General features: G+C 43.6%; 1 protein-coding gene across 1 annotated transcript in view; it reads left to right on the forward strand.

Moving 5' to 3' along the window:
- Positions 1-15,549, forward strand: part of PXYLP1 (2-phosphoxylose phosphatase 1) — a 49,910-nt gene continuing 34,361 nt past the window's right edge. Inside the window, exon 1 of the mRNA XM_042042204.1 lies at positions 1-51. The gene's annotated coding sequence lies outside the window, so the exon portion shown is untranslated. The remainder of the gene's footprint in view (positions 52-15,549) is intronic.

Consider the following 15,549-nt stretch of genomic DNA (forward strand, 5'->3'; position numbering starts at 1 on the left):
TGGTGGCTCCAGCTGTGGCCCCGGGAGAAGGCGCCGAGCGCGGCGGGGCAGGTAAGGGGTGGCTACGGGCGGGGCTGTGCCCGCCGGGCAGCTGGGACAGCACCCGGGGCGCGGCTCCAGGGAGCGCTGGGGCCGGTGCCCCAGTACGCCCCGGCCGTGCCCGCGGTGCTCCGTTCCCCCGGTAAGGGTTCGGCGGCGCCGGCGGGCGGTCGCTGCCGACGAGCGGGGACAGCGGGGGTGCGGCCCGCGCCCGGCTCCGAGAGGGGCGGCGGGAGCGCTGCGGGCGCGGAGCCTCGGCCGGACCGGACCGGACCGGCGGGGGCTCGGCCGGCGGCCCCTCCGCGGGGCCTCGGGGCGGGTCAGCCGTGCACCCTGCGGCCGGACGGGACCGCGGGCTGGAGCCGGGGTGTGCGAGACCCACTGTGTGCGAGCCGTGTGTTACTCGGTGTGTGTATGACCCGGTGTGTGGGAGCGGTGCAGCGCAGGGTCTGGCAGGGGCTCGTCCCTCTGGGAGTCCCCGCGCCCGCAGCCTGGCTCGTGTGCCCGCCTCGGCTGGCAGGGGCAGCGCGGCTGGAGCGGAGCTGCTGCGCCGCTCCGGGCACCGGCACTTGTCATCCATTGTCGGCGGGTACGCTGTGGCCGGAGTGGAGTAACTTCGTGAATTCACGTATTTCCTGATGCCTCTTGTGTTTAGCGTGTCCCATAGCATCCTTTTCATCGCACATACTTAACCTAAATATTTTCAGAGCCTTGAACAGACTTCTTAGTCTATTTCTGTGCTGCAGGTTACCGAAGAACAACCCTGAACGTTTTGACAAGCATGGACTTTTCATTGGAAGTGTGTTCTGAGGTGAACATTGTCTTGGCCTTAACACAGAGTGTGGCCCTTAAAAAAACCAAATAAAGCTGTGAAAGTGTATTTTACAATGCCGGGAAGTAAGGGGTTAAAGAATGCATTTGTAAACACTGTAACCAGAATTTCTGGACGGATCACTTTATGTAAAGTCTTTGACTGTGGAAATCACAGGGTGAGAAAAGCATGTGTAATAACCTTATAAGCCTTTTTATTTTGTCTGGCTTGATAGTCTGAGATGAGCATCTGAGTACAGACCTTAAATTTTCTCTTCTACAAATTTTACGAAGATATTTTTATGTGGTGAAAAATCCTGTACTGAGTAAGTGGCTCTATCCTTGACTAACTGCAAAAGCTGTCACATATAATAAGTTATTGTGCCAGTATTACAATAGTAATGGGATATTAAACCAGCACATTTTGGCAGTAAGTAGCTGTAATACTTATGCCCTGTTTTGACGTCTCTAGAAGGAGGATTAGCTCAGACAGAATTTGTAGTGGGAGGGTGTGAGTGGGATGAAAAGCAAAAGCTGCTTAATTTTAATCTTCTCAAAAAGGTAACTACAAGTAGTGCACATGGTTGAAACACATATGCTCCTCTCTCTAATGGCTTTTAATTGTAGTATCTGAAATATTTTATGTAAACTCAGTAGTGCTGAAATACTACTTTCTATGAGATTCAATCCATGGTGAACAAGCTCCCTGTTCCGGGGCAGAGGAAGCATTGGGGGATAGCAGGGTGTCATAGGAAGGTCTGACAACAACAAGAGCTGTGAATTGGCTTTGGTGTAACTGAGGCTGTGTCTGTACCGGTGTAGAGGTGTGCCTCGGGTTAGGCTGCAGGCATTTACTTAAATTGTTTCACTTTTATGATTGGGAACTTCATTTTCTGTAACAGCTTTCTTTTGTCTTCTGAGCTTTTTTTGTCTAGTTTTAGAGGTGGGCATCTTGGAGTGAAGAAACACAAAAAGCAATGCTTCAGGGTGTGCAAAACCACTGTTGCCGGTGAAGTGTGCTTCCTCCAGTGGTTTTACAAGGGGCTGTATATTCTTACATACTTACCATAACCTCCTTAGACGAATGAAACCTCAAGTGTTCTGTGAGGTTTCTTACGTAGGTCTTTGTTTATGTTCACAATCTTGTAAGAGACCTTTGAAATTAGATTTTGGTTGAATTTTTTTGGATGCTTTTTCTGATGAAGTTGCAGATACAGAAAAAAAATTTCTTTTACTTACAGAGGCTTTGTATTGTAAGTGTGTCTGCATGTTATTGCCCAAAAGATGAATGGTGGATTCATGTGGTCCTGAGTGTGGCTTTTATCTGGATTTATGGTCAGTTCTAGTTGCAAATTCCTCTCCCCATGATTTTATCTTTTGACTTACAAAAACGTGTTGGCAATTAATTAAGTGGAAAACCACTGCGAGATACGTGGTGTTCACAAACATACCTCACACGAGCGTAAGAATTAAATGTTAAGCCACCTACTAACATATGCTTTATGATTTAGATTTATGGTTTATGATGGATGCTACAAAGGAGGTGGTGGTACTTTAATTGTTCAAGAGGGTGGAGTCTTCGAGCCTGCCTCTGCCAAAAGGATGAAGGTGCTCTCCCAAGGAGCTTGGGAGTGTGCAGAAAATACACAGCTATTGCTTTGACTGTTAAAAGAATCATTTGGTGAAGGAAATATGAGAAGATTAAAGAAGATGGAGTTTGTTACAGGGAATACAGGAAAGTTTTGGGAGTTACTGGTAGATGGTAACAGATAAGATGCAGGAAAAGGCAGCATGGCATCCCAGCCACACTGACAGGCACTGGAGCAGCACACACACAAACACTGGTAGACAGCAGCCTCAAGCGCTGCTTAAAAAGAACCTTAGTGGTCCAAATGTTGGACAAACAGTGTAGTTTGGGTTGAAACTGTCCCAGCAGTGCATCACATTCGGGTAGTGTTTGAACATAGCTTTTAATCTTGACTTTTCTGGGAGAGGCAAGCGAGCGATGCATTGATTCACATTCAGAAGGATGTATTTAAAAATACTCTGGCTTGGGTGGTAAATTATATACAAAAATGAAAATTTAAATTTTGCTGCAAAAAGGGAAGAAATGTCAAATGCTTGGGAGGAGACTTTAAATGTAGGTTTCATGCAAGATTTCTACTTGCATGGGTTTGAGTGTCATCGTAGTTTTACTGGATTTGTATTAAAATATTGCAGTACTGATAAAATATTGTGCTTCAAAGTTCTTATTTTCTTTGAAAAGCTTTTGAAAATGCTTTCCATAACAGGGAATGGAAATGCAGGCCACTGTATGGCATAAATTACACAGAAACAGAGTTGGAAACAGTTGATCATAAAGCTATGTAAAGGATGATGACGACTGAAGGTTTCTGTAGCAGTTTTCCAGGACGATACAAGGGATGCTGTACAGACTGTAACATGCTTCATATTCTGTTAAAATCAGGCTGCTCTTTGGTGAATCCCAAAGAGAGTCCCCTGAAGCAAGCATTTGGCTTTGCACCCTATTTAGGGTAGAAAAATTTGGGAAATTTTATTGTCTAAAATTTGTAGGGGAGGATACATGAGTCTTGTCAATGTAGGAGCATATGAGCTTTGCCCATGTGGCTTGTTATGTGCCATTGGGTTTAGGTTAGAATTCAAAATTCATGTTCTTGTTTATCTTGTAAATACTAGATGTTCTCTGATTACAGCTGGGTAAGGCATTCTCTTGTTCAGTGAAGAAATAAAAGAGTGGGAAGGTATACTGTGGTGAATGGCATTTACAATTCTTTTTAAAAAATCAGATAATGCCTGAATCATCAATGTAATGGTTCATCCTAAGCAGCAAGAAAGAGTATTTTTTTGCACTGTGCAAGCTGATAATAGAAACATTTTCTAGGAGGGCTACAAAGGTAGATGATAACTGTGTGATTAGGCACTAAGTGGTTCTGATGACAGGCAGAGGATTCAGAGCGTGATCGACAGGCTATTTCATATTGATTAGAGGAGTAAACTGGGCTTTGAAAAACTAGACAGCTGGCATATTTCTTGAAAGTAACTGATTTTTGGAAGCTGAAATAATTAGGCTTATTTGTTTGGGCCACATGGTAAACATGTTCAGAACTCTGTCTGGAAATACTAATCAGTGGCTGTTTTCAGCTGATCCATTAATCGTTTCTACAGCCACCTGAAACTTTAGTGTGAACCAAGAATGAAGTCAGTTTCCCACAGAAATTGTCACAGGATTCATGGTTTCCCTTGTGAAAATAAAAAAATAAACACCACAACTTTGTGTCAGTGTCTGCAATGAGAAATGTCACGGTTACTTGAGTCGGGGGAAGATGCTGTTCTGTGCCTTCCTAGTGCTGGCAGTGGCTGGTTGGGGACCCTGCAGACAGCTGGTACCCTCTGTGGTTAATCATTGTTTAAAAGGACAAAGCAATGCTGGTGCTGCTTCCTGCACTTTGCCATGTATTTCTCATGCTTTACTCATCTTCCCTGCGTGGTGGTTGTGGTGTCGGTTTGTTGATTGCTCCTGAGTCTGAACGCAGGCTTGTGTTTCTGACTTTGAAGACCTTTGGGTACCTTCACGAGGAGCTTCTGTGAGGGCTGATAAAATGTAAAACCAGCTAAGCAACTAAAGCAACAAAACTGTAGCCAAAGGGCCTTTCTGAGGAAGTGCTGGGACATGGTGTTTAATGCCAGCACTGTTTACCTAAACCTATTTTTATTTTCCCTTTTGAAGCAATAATTCCCTGGCCTGTCCCTGTGTATTCAGCTGTCTGTAGCTGTAAGATGATGTGTTCCTAGTGGTTAGCTTGTGCTGCTGCCATGAGGATCCAGTGGAAAGCCAGGCCTGCCCTTTTGCCAGCAGTATGGCAGTTTTCCCAGTATGTTGCCTATGTTATTCCCCATTCAGCTCTTCAGCAGCCAGGCAAGTTGGCAGTTGTGCAGAGTGTTGTGGGGAAGAAAGGGCAGCAGAAAATGCTGACTGTGTGCTAATGCATCTGTGTAGTCACCATTCTGGGGTTAGATTGCAGGAAGATGACAAAACTGCTGAACAAAGTATGTTTAATCTTTTTTTTTCCTCCCCATGAGCTGCAATGGCTAATAGTAGAATCTGTGGAGAAGCACAACTTTTCCATTTGGAACAGAAGTGTATTATCTACCCTGTAATTTTGAATCTTTGAGATTGTGTGGAAGTGGTTGAATATGGAAGTTTTGGGTGACCTGACATCATAATATATATTCCATAGAGGATGGAACAGATCTCATGCAGGGCTATAGGCAGAAGAAAAATCTTTTGGGATGAGGGTTAAAATACAGCTGGAGCACAAGGATAGGATAGAGTAGAAATGTGATGGGTAATGAAATCAGTGTCATCCCTTCCATCCCTCTTGCACAAACTCCTCTAACATCAGGTTGTTGCACTGCCGTTTTGGAGCTGTGATGTTACCTGATCAACCACTGGCTGTGATCTGGGGGTGAATAGGATCTATGCTCATAGTTATGAGCATATGGTATATGGTTTTAAAGTTGTACGTTTAAAATAATTACATTCTGGTGCTGTTTTTTAAGAATTATTTAATTATCTGTATGTTCTAGAATGGTTTTGCTGCCATTTCTGGCCTGGAGCCATCAAAATCATAAGGTTTCTTTCAAGTTTCATAATACTGTTTAAAAAGAGTTGCTCAGTTTCCTTTAAGGAAGTAAAAGAATTTCCTTTGGTTTTGTTTTTACTTTCTCTCCAGTTCAGAGGCTTATACGACCTATTATTGCATAGGAGAAGGAGTAGGACTATGGGGACATTACTGAAATGGATAACAGAGAGTTGGGCTTGTGACAGATTTTTCTAGATACTAAAATTTGGTTCACCTAGAGTCTCCAAAGTGATATGCTGGACTGGTGGGTTGGTATTGACTTCAAGTTCTTTAAGATTTCTACACGGTAGTGTAGGACATTGATCTTACTTCCAACCAAAAAGAGGTAATCAAAGCCAGATCAAAGCACTTACTGAGAAGTTTGTCTGAATGGAAGAATCTCTTGAACTAAGGGTTTATGTGGACCAAAAGAAACCGAAGTTAAGGACACCTACTCCTGGAAATATTTCATGATCTCATACATTTGCTGTTCAAATGAGTAATCCACATGAGACCTATAAAATCATAGTTGGAAAACCAAAGGCCAAAGCATGGAACTTTCAACAATTCATGAAAGAAATATCAAAATAAGAGAAGAGGTTTTAAGCTAGGAAAGGAACTGCAGTGGTTTCTTCAATACTTCAGCTTTGTAATTTGACAGATTTTATTACAGACTGGATTTTATTGGTAGACTGTAACACAGTGAAGCTTCTCTGTGGTTTGAGGGAAGCAGTCCTTGCTGTATCATGTTCTGCCTGAAATGCAGCTTCAGATTCAAACCCACATCCATCTTCAGGGACTGTGCTGCACTCTGAGTCGTTAGAGCAGCATTGGTTGTGCCAAACAGACATCTCTGCTGAAGGACTGGAGTTCAGAGGTTTCTGTGGGTGCCAAGTGGAGCTTTCCCTGTGTGTTTTCCATGATGTGGAGCAGAACTCAGGGGCAGAGGTGCCTGCCTGGGCTCTGAGCCCCCAGAGTGAAGTGAGACACAGCATCAGTGACTAAAGGCACAAATCAAAAGGAGAGAATGCATGAGCTGGCAGGCATGAATTTTGCTGCTGACCACTCTTTTGTCCTCTGATCTAAACAGATGTCAAAATCTGAGAAAGTAGAACATAAAGGTTGGAATAAACATTCCATAATTGTTTCTATGTGTAGCCCTGCTTTTTCTCTTTGTTTACAGTCACAGCTAATTTAGACTCTTGTTAAGTTCCTGCAGGCAGGGACATGTCATCCCTGTGTCCTGGCTGATGGGAACACTGGCTATTCTGTATAAATAGACCAGTGAAGCTGGTAGGAGCAAAAATGCCTGTGCTGTCAGGGTGCTGCCAGAGCCTGGGCATGAAGGCAGCAAGCTGTCTCCAGGCTGAGTCTCTAAAGGGGAAGTGTTCTGGGAGAAAAGGAGACTAATGTTAAAGTGGTTTTATTTACTTATTTTTAACAGAAAGATATGCCGGACATAGACATAATATTTGAATTCAACTGTTCAGAACTTCTCTCACATATACTGATAATTTTAGGAAAAGAAGAAAGCATGGAGAAGGAAAAGAGTGATCTAGGGCAATGACTTAATCCCGAAAGAAATAGATATTTACAGCACCTTATATTTTGGAACTATAATTTTCTTCATCTCTGAGTTAGTTAATGTATTTACTTATATTTTTCTTATTAATAGTTCTAGGAACCATTGATTATGTAGAAATAACTGCAGTACTGATCCCTTTTAGTGAATGCTGTCAGAAATTGTGCTTGATCTTAGAAAAACCATGTTTTGGTATTCATGTGTTTGTAAGTGTGATTTTGAAACATTACTGAATCAAAAAGGATATTTACAAGTCACAAGTATGGTATTTCTTCCAAAAGTTTTTGTTTGAGTTTTCAGAAGCATTTGGTTTTGGAATCTTTTCTTGCATGATCATTAGTGGTCAGGGGAGGTAAGCTCACACACCTAAATGTTTTACTGTGCAAGGTTGAAAAAAACCGATTAAAATCCAACACTTAATGATCTTTTCATGCTTTTTAACAGTTCCCGCAATTGTTTTTTTTACTCATTTATGTCTGTTCAAGATAACATGGGCATCATTTTGTCAGAAAATTGATGTAAGTCTAAGGAAATTCCAGAAGCTGGAGAGATTTCTGACTGCAAAATAATCCCAATGCTGTGAAACTCATAAAGAATAGTTGTAGTGTTCTAATGTTACTTTGCATTAACTATAACATTAATGCACAAAACTCAAACATAGGTGTCTCTGCATGACTGTGTTTATTGCCCAGGTTCAGGAGGGCATTCATAGACTGGTAGGTTCTAAGTTCAATAAAACAAATACGTTCCAAAGGACTTAGACTGGCAAAATCAGATGCAAATGTAAACTGTGCAAACACTTGTTCTGCTCTCATCTCTTAGCATCTGGTACATGAAAGAAGGCAGCTCCTAATGGTGACTGAGTAGGACAGAATTGAAAAGAAGGAAACAGCCCCTCTAAAAGATGTAAGCTGAAGACAGCTTTTCCAGCATTTCCAGCATAAAACTTCACGAGAGTCCTGCTCAAACTTGAAAGCTGCTTAGGACAAAGGGGTGTTTAAAATGTTCACCAGTTCCTCTGCTTGTGCACCTTGAGGCTTAAAAGCTCAGATTTTGGAGTCAAGGGAACCTTGTATTTTGAGAGCAGGGGATTATCTTCAAGGTGTGTCAATGTTCAGCCTGGCTGAGGGTCCCTTCACCACTTCTGTGTGCTCAGCGCTCGTCACTGTCCAGGCTTATTAAATTCAGGGATAAATCTGCTGCGCAGGGAAAGTGAGTTCTGTACAGAGGGGCAGAATTGTTCAAGTAAGATCTTTTCGATCCCTTGGCTTGCATGAAGAGGGAGCTTATGCTGGTTGCTTGAAATACTGGGCAGTACTGCTGGGCCATTGCCAGGAGCTTTTGCCCTTTGTAGGACCAGCTGTGCCAGTGTGAGGATTTTAGAACTGGCTAGGTAAGGAAGAAACTTGCAAACAGAAGACAAGAAAAATTTAGATGTGGACATTTTAATGTGCTAAAATATATTAAACTTCAGCATCTTAGTGTTTTGGGTGTTTTTTTTTTTTTTGATCAGATACTTGTTGGTGAAATGTTAAGTAATTAAAAAATAAAATTATCTTATAAGGAACTATTAGTTTTTACATATTAACATGTAGCCATGCTCTATTGGACAGGCACTGCTTCCTGCTCTTTCCATGCCTTACTTGTGGAATGGTGCACGCTGCCTTTTTTATCATGGCTTTCTTTTTCTTCACTTAGGTGTTGGGGGTTGTCATGGGTTAGCAAGCATAGTCTCGGAAGTGATGTTTTTGCAAAGGGGTGCTTACAGCTTCCTCTGTGACCTGACAGAACCTATCAGCTGGCCAGTTTGAATATGGACAATTCTTTAACACACTTAAGAATAGACAAACCCCAGGCAGAGCGCTCTCGTTTCCAGTGCTGGGACAGGTGGCTGCGGGCCCCGTGTGGGGGCCGGCGGGCCCAGCCCAGGCCCTGCTCCGGCCGGGCCAGGCCACGGCCATCCTGGAGCCGATGGGCCCCGTTCCACCTGTGGAACCCCCCCACATCCCTGCTGTGGGCAGCCTGAGAGGCTCAGCTCCCCCTCTCCAGTGCGGCCAAGATCCGGCTGAAAGCTGCACCGCTGTCCGGCAAAAGATCATGTAACCAACAGCAATAAGCCACATTCCAGCTGCAAGGCCTGGGTGAGATTAACCCTTTTAGTGCTGTGAAGAGCTGAAAACCTGAGGGAGAAGAAAGAGGAGATGCTTAAAGCTGAAATTCTGTTGTAAAGCTATGATGTATCAGAGTACCCGTTGTAATTTCATGAAGGCATGGGGGGTGGACCATTCAGCTTGTACTTGTGAGCAAAAGCACCTGTGGTGAGATAAGCAGATGCTGAAGCAGCTGTAATTTGATGAGAAGTTTGAACAGGGAGAGATGGAAGTGATGAGGACTGTTGCTCCAAATGGAAAGGAGAAGACCTCAGTTCCTAGAGATGCTCCCAGAGATAGTCCTAGAGATGAAGATGAGGAGGACCCTTTGCTCCCAGGGAAGGAGAAGGGCCTCTGTTCTTAGAGATGAAATGCTCCCAGAGATGGGTGAAGAGAACTTTTGTTCCTGAACGGCTCAACCTTAAAATTGTACCCCAGTAACTCAAGATTGGACCCTCGAAAGCAGTTGTGGGAAAAGCTGCAAGTTGTGGGAAGGGACTCACATGCGAGCAGAGAACCAACCCAGGCGGCTGCCTCGTTGTGATAATGTTTTCATAGCATGGGCAAGAGAGACTCCTCTTCCTAAATGGACTGAACAAGGTTATTATGGAAGTGGTAAACAGACTGAACATCTCAAGGGTTGTCTTTTTACATTGTCAGTGGGAAAAGGGAGAAAGGTGGGGGGAGGAGAAGAGTTCTGAAGGTGTGGTATGATTTTATTTTTTCTTTTTCCCTCTTTTAGGTCTGTTAATAAACTTTATATTCTTTCAAGTTTGGTGCCTGCTTTGCTTTTCTCCTAATTCTTATCTCATGGAGGGTAAATAGTAATGAGTATTTTGGACCAAACCACTACAGGGGGTTTTTTGTGTGTGTGGTTTTTTGTTTTGTTTTTGTTTCATGAGGCTGCTGACCTATTTGTATTTTCAGTTGAGTTTTGTATGTCCCGTGGTTACTGACCCACTGGGTGGGTGGGCTAACATGAGTAACACTCCTGAGCAGGTTTTATTTAATATTTCCGATGATGAGCCAGTTTTACTCTTTTTAGAAAAGCATTTATTTACACCAAGTGTTGTGACCTATTTTTCTTAAATGCTATTAAAAAAATATATGCTTCTTGTTTTTTTCCAATGGGAAAATTGAGAATTGTGCTGAACAGCATCACAGATGCTGTCTTATTTTGTGATGCCATGCAAAATGCACCCTCAGTGTTGCAGGGATCGTATGTCCAATTTAAATTGCTGCTGCTACAGTGGCTGCAGGGGTTTTGTGAGGGTTTCCTCACTGTGACAATTACAAGCATCAGTAACTAAGCAGGTCATGCTGACCAGGGAATTGGTTCTGCTGCGTATTCCCATTTCCACTCTGTTCTGGTGCTTGCCACGGCTCTTCATAGCACCGGTTGATTTGGTCATGACCAGAAAATCCCAGCCACTATTTTGTATTCATGCAGGAAAAAAAGCAAATCCCTTGAAGTGCCAAAGAAAAAGTTTGACTTGTGTCATTTGCTGACACAGCTGTTTTCTCTAGTTGCCAATTCAAGGCTATGAACTCACTGTCTGAAGTTGTCTGGGGGCTGGACTTGTGAGTGGATGAAAAATGTCCCTGGTGGGCTGCTGCCCAATGGCTGGGGAGTGATTGGTGGGGCATCACGAGTTAAAGTGAAAGTCAAGGCAGAACTTTTCATTGTAATTGTATCAGGAGCTGTCACCTTCATTTCAGATGCCTTCAAAACAGGCTTTGTCAGAAAATAAGCCTACAGATGGAGATAAATAGCAAAAGATATATCAAAAAGAAGTGATAGTTTAAATCTCTTATGCAGTGTAGAGATATCAGACTAATGGGTGGGTCCCTGTGTTCTTCTGTGACCTTTTCTAAAACTATCTATGAATGTTACTCCAGATCGACCTTATGTTATCTCTGGGCTTTTTGTTCTCCCTCCTACACTCTATAAGCTTGCTCCAAAATATACTTTTCTCTGTCTTTGGCACATAGTTATGTACAGACTGAGCACTACCTTCCATTTGGGGCAAAGTCACCATTTGTCTGCTGTTTTTTTCATTATGACCGCTTTTGCTCACTTGTGTTTCAGTAGACAATGTCATTTTGATGCAGCACATCACATAAATACATTAATTTTATTAAGGCAGACTTTGAGGAGTACTATTTATTTATGGAGACATGCTGTTTTAATCAAGTAGATTCATTTAAGCTGTCATGGTGAGTCAGTATAATTCTGTGTTTACGCTTCATGCTGGAGAGTAGGTTTGTATTATAGATGGATGCTGGTGATTTGGAGAATATAACAGCATCAGTCAATTGGCACAGGAGTTTGGCAGTGCTGGTTTAGTGTCACATCTAATCTCACAAGTGCTTGGAAAGCATTGATGTAAAGTTATCTTCAGGGGCTGACTTAAACAAGCAAAAGAAATAGTTTAGCTGGTCAGCCGTGCAAGAAATGTCTTCTCTCTGGTTTGCTGAGGAGCTGGTGCTGCCAGGGAGAGGTTCTGTGTGATGCCCTGGCTGGCAGTGCCCCTGCAGTGCTGAACAGAAAGTAGGTTAGTGCTGCCAGCTGCTCTGCTCCAGCTTCGTGCCTCGCCTGGGCTCTGGGCTGGCTGCCTCTCTCCCAGCATTTCTAGGTAGTTACTAATTTTTCCTGACTCCCTGACCTGGCCTTCAACCATAAGTCTGGTTTTACCTTTGTGGGAGCATGCAATAACACCTTACACCAGCACTTGTGTGAGATTAGGTAAGAACCGAGGGTGCTCTAAATGCTGTGAGTCATTCTGTCTTGTTTTGATGAGTTGAGATTTTGGATCATGTTTAAAAGGAAAAGTTACATTCTGTGGGTAGGTATGTAGGTAGGTATGCTAAATTCTGTAGGTAGGTATACTGCAAAAGGTGACTCAGAAGTAGCCTTTTACTTACCCCTATTTCGACGTAGGATGCTTCGTTAATGACTATCCCTATGAATTTCTAAACTGAAGTGTGTCACATTTAAAATTAGTGTGACTGATTTTTGGAGTTCTATAGGTCATTGTCATAGGTTAGCAAGCATAGTCCCGGAAGGGACGTCCTTGCTAAGGGGTGCTTACAGTTTCCTCTGGGAACTGATAGAACCTATCAGCTGGCCAGTTTGAATATGGACAATTCTCTAAGCCACTTAAAGTTGTGATCACCTCTGTGATCCACATTTAAGAATAGGCAAACTCCCCCTCCAAGCTCTCTCTCGTTTCCGGCGCTGGCACAGGTGGCTGCGGGCCCCGTGTGGGGGCCAGCGGGCCCGGCCAGGCCCTGCCTGGGCCAGGCCGGGCCGGGCCACGGCCATCCTGAAGCCATGGACCTGTTCCAGCCATGGAACCCCCCCCACTGCCTTGCCGTGGGCAGCCGGAGCGGCTCGGCTCTCCCCCCTCTCCACTGCGATAAGAAAAATTCAACATTCCAGCTGCAAAGCTGCAAGGCCGAGGTGAGATTAACCCTTTTATTGCTGTGAAGAGCTGAAAACCTGAGGGAAGAGAGAGAGGAGATGCTTAAGGCTGAAATTCTGTTGTGAAGCTATGATATATCAGAGTATCCTGTTGTAATTTCATGAAGATATGGGGGGTGGAGTGTTCAACTCGTGAGCAAAAGCACCTGCGCTGAGATAGGCAGATGCTGAAGCAGCTGTAATTTCATGAGAAGTTTGGACAGGGAGAGATGAACCAGATGAGGACTTTGGCTCCAGATGGGAAAGGAGAAAACCTCAGTCCGTAGAGATGAACCAGATGAGGACTTTTGCTCCGAACGGGAAAGGAGAAAACCTCAGTCCATAGAGATGCTCCCAGAGATAGTCCTAAAGATGAAGATGATGAAGACCCTTTGCTCCCAGGGAAGGAGAAGGGCCTCTGTTTTTGTTTCTGAACGGCTCAACCTTAAAATTGTACCCCAAAAAACTTCAAGAGTGGACCCTCGAAGGCAGTTGCGGGAAAAGCTGCAAGTCGGGGGAAAGGACTCACACGCAGGCAGAGAGACTCCTCTTCCTAAATGGACTGAACGATATTTGGAAGTGGGCGGCTGTCTCGTTGTGATAATGTTTTCATAGCATGAGCAAGAAGAGACTTCTCTTTCTAAATGGACTGAACAAGGTTATTATGGAAGTGGTAAACAGACTGAACATCTTAAGGGTTGTCTTTTCACATCGTCAGTGGGAGAAGGGAGGAAGGTGGGGGGAGGAGGAGAGTTCTGAAGGTGGTATTTTTTTTTTTTTTCTTCTTTTAGGTCTGTTAATAAACTTCTTTATATTCTTTCAAGTTTGGTGCCTGTTTTGCATTTCTCCTAATTCTTATCTCACAGCAGATAAACAGTAATGAGTATTTTGGACCAAACCACTACACTAAATTGGTGTTTCTGCCCGGTTACAAACCGAACCCGCGACAGTCATCTTTATCAAGTACTGCATTCATAGAAACAGAATTGTTTAGGTTGGAAAAGGTTGAGTCCAACCATTCCCCCAGCACTGCCAAACCCACCACAAACTCTGTCCCTGAGCACTGCATCCACAGGTCTGTTAAATCCCTCCAGAGATGCTGCCTTCACCAGTGCCCTGGGCAGCCTGTTCCAATGCTTGACAGCCCTTTCTGTGAAGAAATTTTTCCTAATATCCAATCTAAACCTCCCTGTCTCAGGTATGAGCATCAACCACTGCACTTTGGGCACACGTCAGAAGCTGCTGCTCCTGATGCTGCTGTTCCACCTCAGTGTGGTGCTTATTCCCCTTTAAAAGTAGTAAGTACTTCCTTGGCTCCAAACCTCAGAGGGTACAAACCAGGCCCATTCCTGCAGCCCAGCGAGGTGGTGCTGTCAGTTGTTGATGGAATTGCCCTTTGGGAGCTCTCAGTGTGGAGATGTGCCCCTGTCCAGGGGCAGGACCTGCACTCTGGCCTGGGTAAACAGATAAAGATCAGCAGTGCCTAAATACCAGGTTAGCAGCGGATGCTCTGCAGTGCTCTTGCTCTGTGGTAGTCTGGCCTGAACACCCCAAATGTTTTTTGATCTGTTGTTTGTTGATTTGTTTCATGTGCATGTAGGAATAGTTTTGTGGGAAGATGAGGTTGGTTTGCTTTTATTTCTCCCCCCTCCAGGCTTCATTTTATCTTTTTTAGTTTAAAAATGCTCACTTCAGTGAGTGCTTACAGTACTTACTGTACTGCTTTCATTTAACATGTGCTGGCCAAGCGTTGCTGTGCCCTGGGAGCACCTTGTGTGCCAGCCTGGAGGGGCAGAAGCTCAGGACTCAGTCTTATGTACCTTCAGCTGATTCCCAGCAGCTTCTTACCAAGGAGGAGCTATTGGCAAATTGTATTGGCAGGCTTTTAATTTACAGCTTCTCAGCAGGAGCTGTTCCTTTTCCTCACAAGTCACAACACAGCAACTTTTAATTTGTTAGCAAGCCAAAGTATATTTAAAAGAAAAATCTTTCCACCTTGTTTGTAATGTCTTGAATGATGCATTTCACACTCAGTGTTTTAGAACTTCTGATCTTGCAATTAAGGCTTAAAGCTCATTAAGCTTAGTCACTAAAACATTTTGCTAATATGAGATGTGTAAGATCTCCTATTTTCCAGTCTTGTAATTTTTCCTTTTTTGTGGCAGCTTTATTTTATGCAACAACAGTATTAATGAGTATAGACTGTGCACAAGACCTCTTGTTCCGAGAGCTTTTTAATAGATTTTACCTTCTCCTCCCTGCTAAGTCTATTTTTTGCTTTTTCCTGTGGTTCCCCTTCTGTTCTCCCATCTGTTTGGTTGAACTGCTTTATTCTCTCCTGTTGTTTGGCATACACTAATCCTTTTACCTTCTATCCTTCACAGCTTTGTTGAGTTGCAGTGGTGTAGTTCAGTTTTGCTTCTGCCTGCCTTTCACTAGGATGTTCCAGGATGAGCTATGATTTTTTGAAATTGAGAACTGTTAAAATTGTTCCTTCCAACTTTCTCTCTCCCTGTCTTTTTACTTTATTTTTATTACTGCTTGCGCATGCCATTTATGGTGCTGTTGGCATTTGGAAAAAATACTGTAATGACTCTGGTTTCTTCGTTCTCAGAATCTCCAGATCTTTCCATTTTTCCAGTTTCCAAAAGCTGCAAAGGTAGCTGTCCAAATAAAATGAGATGGAAAGAGCTCAATCCTACAAAATGTATGAGTATAATGGATTCCACTTACAGCAAGCCCCACTGCCTTAGTTTCTGTGATCACCACTTGTGCTCGTGGGTACCATGGCTTCGTGTTGCTAAAGCCCCCTTGGGGCACCTCATACATCCCACAACTCTTTTCAAGAGCAACCCCAGCAGA

This window comes from Corvus kubaryi, unplaced genomic scaffold (genome assembly GCF_017639235.1).
Source record: "Corvus kubaryi isolate FWS band 111438036 unplaced genomic scaffold, C.kubaryi_AGA036_p1.0 37397, whole genome shotgun sequence".
Taxonomy (NCBI): domain Eukaryota; kingdom Metazoa; phylum Chordata; class Aves; order Passeriformes; family Corvidae; genus Corvus; species Corvus kubaryi.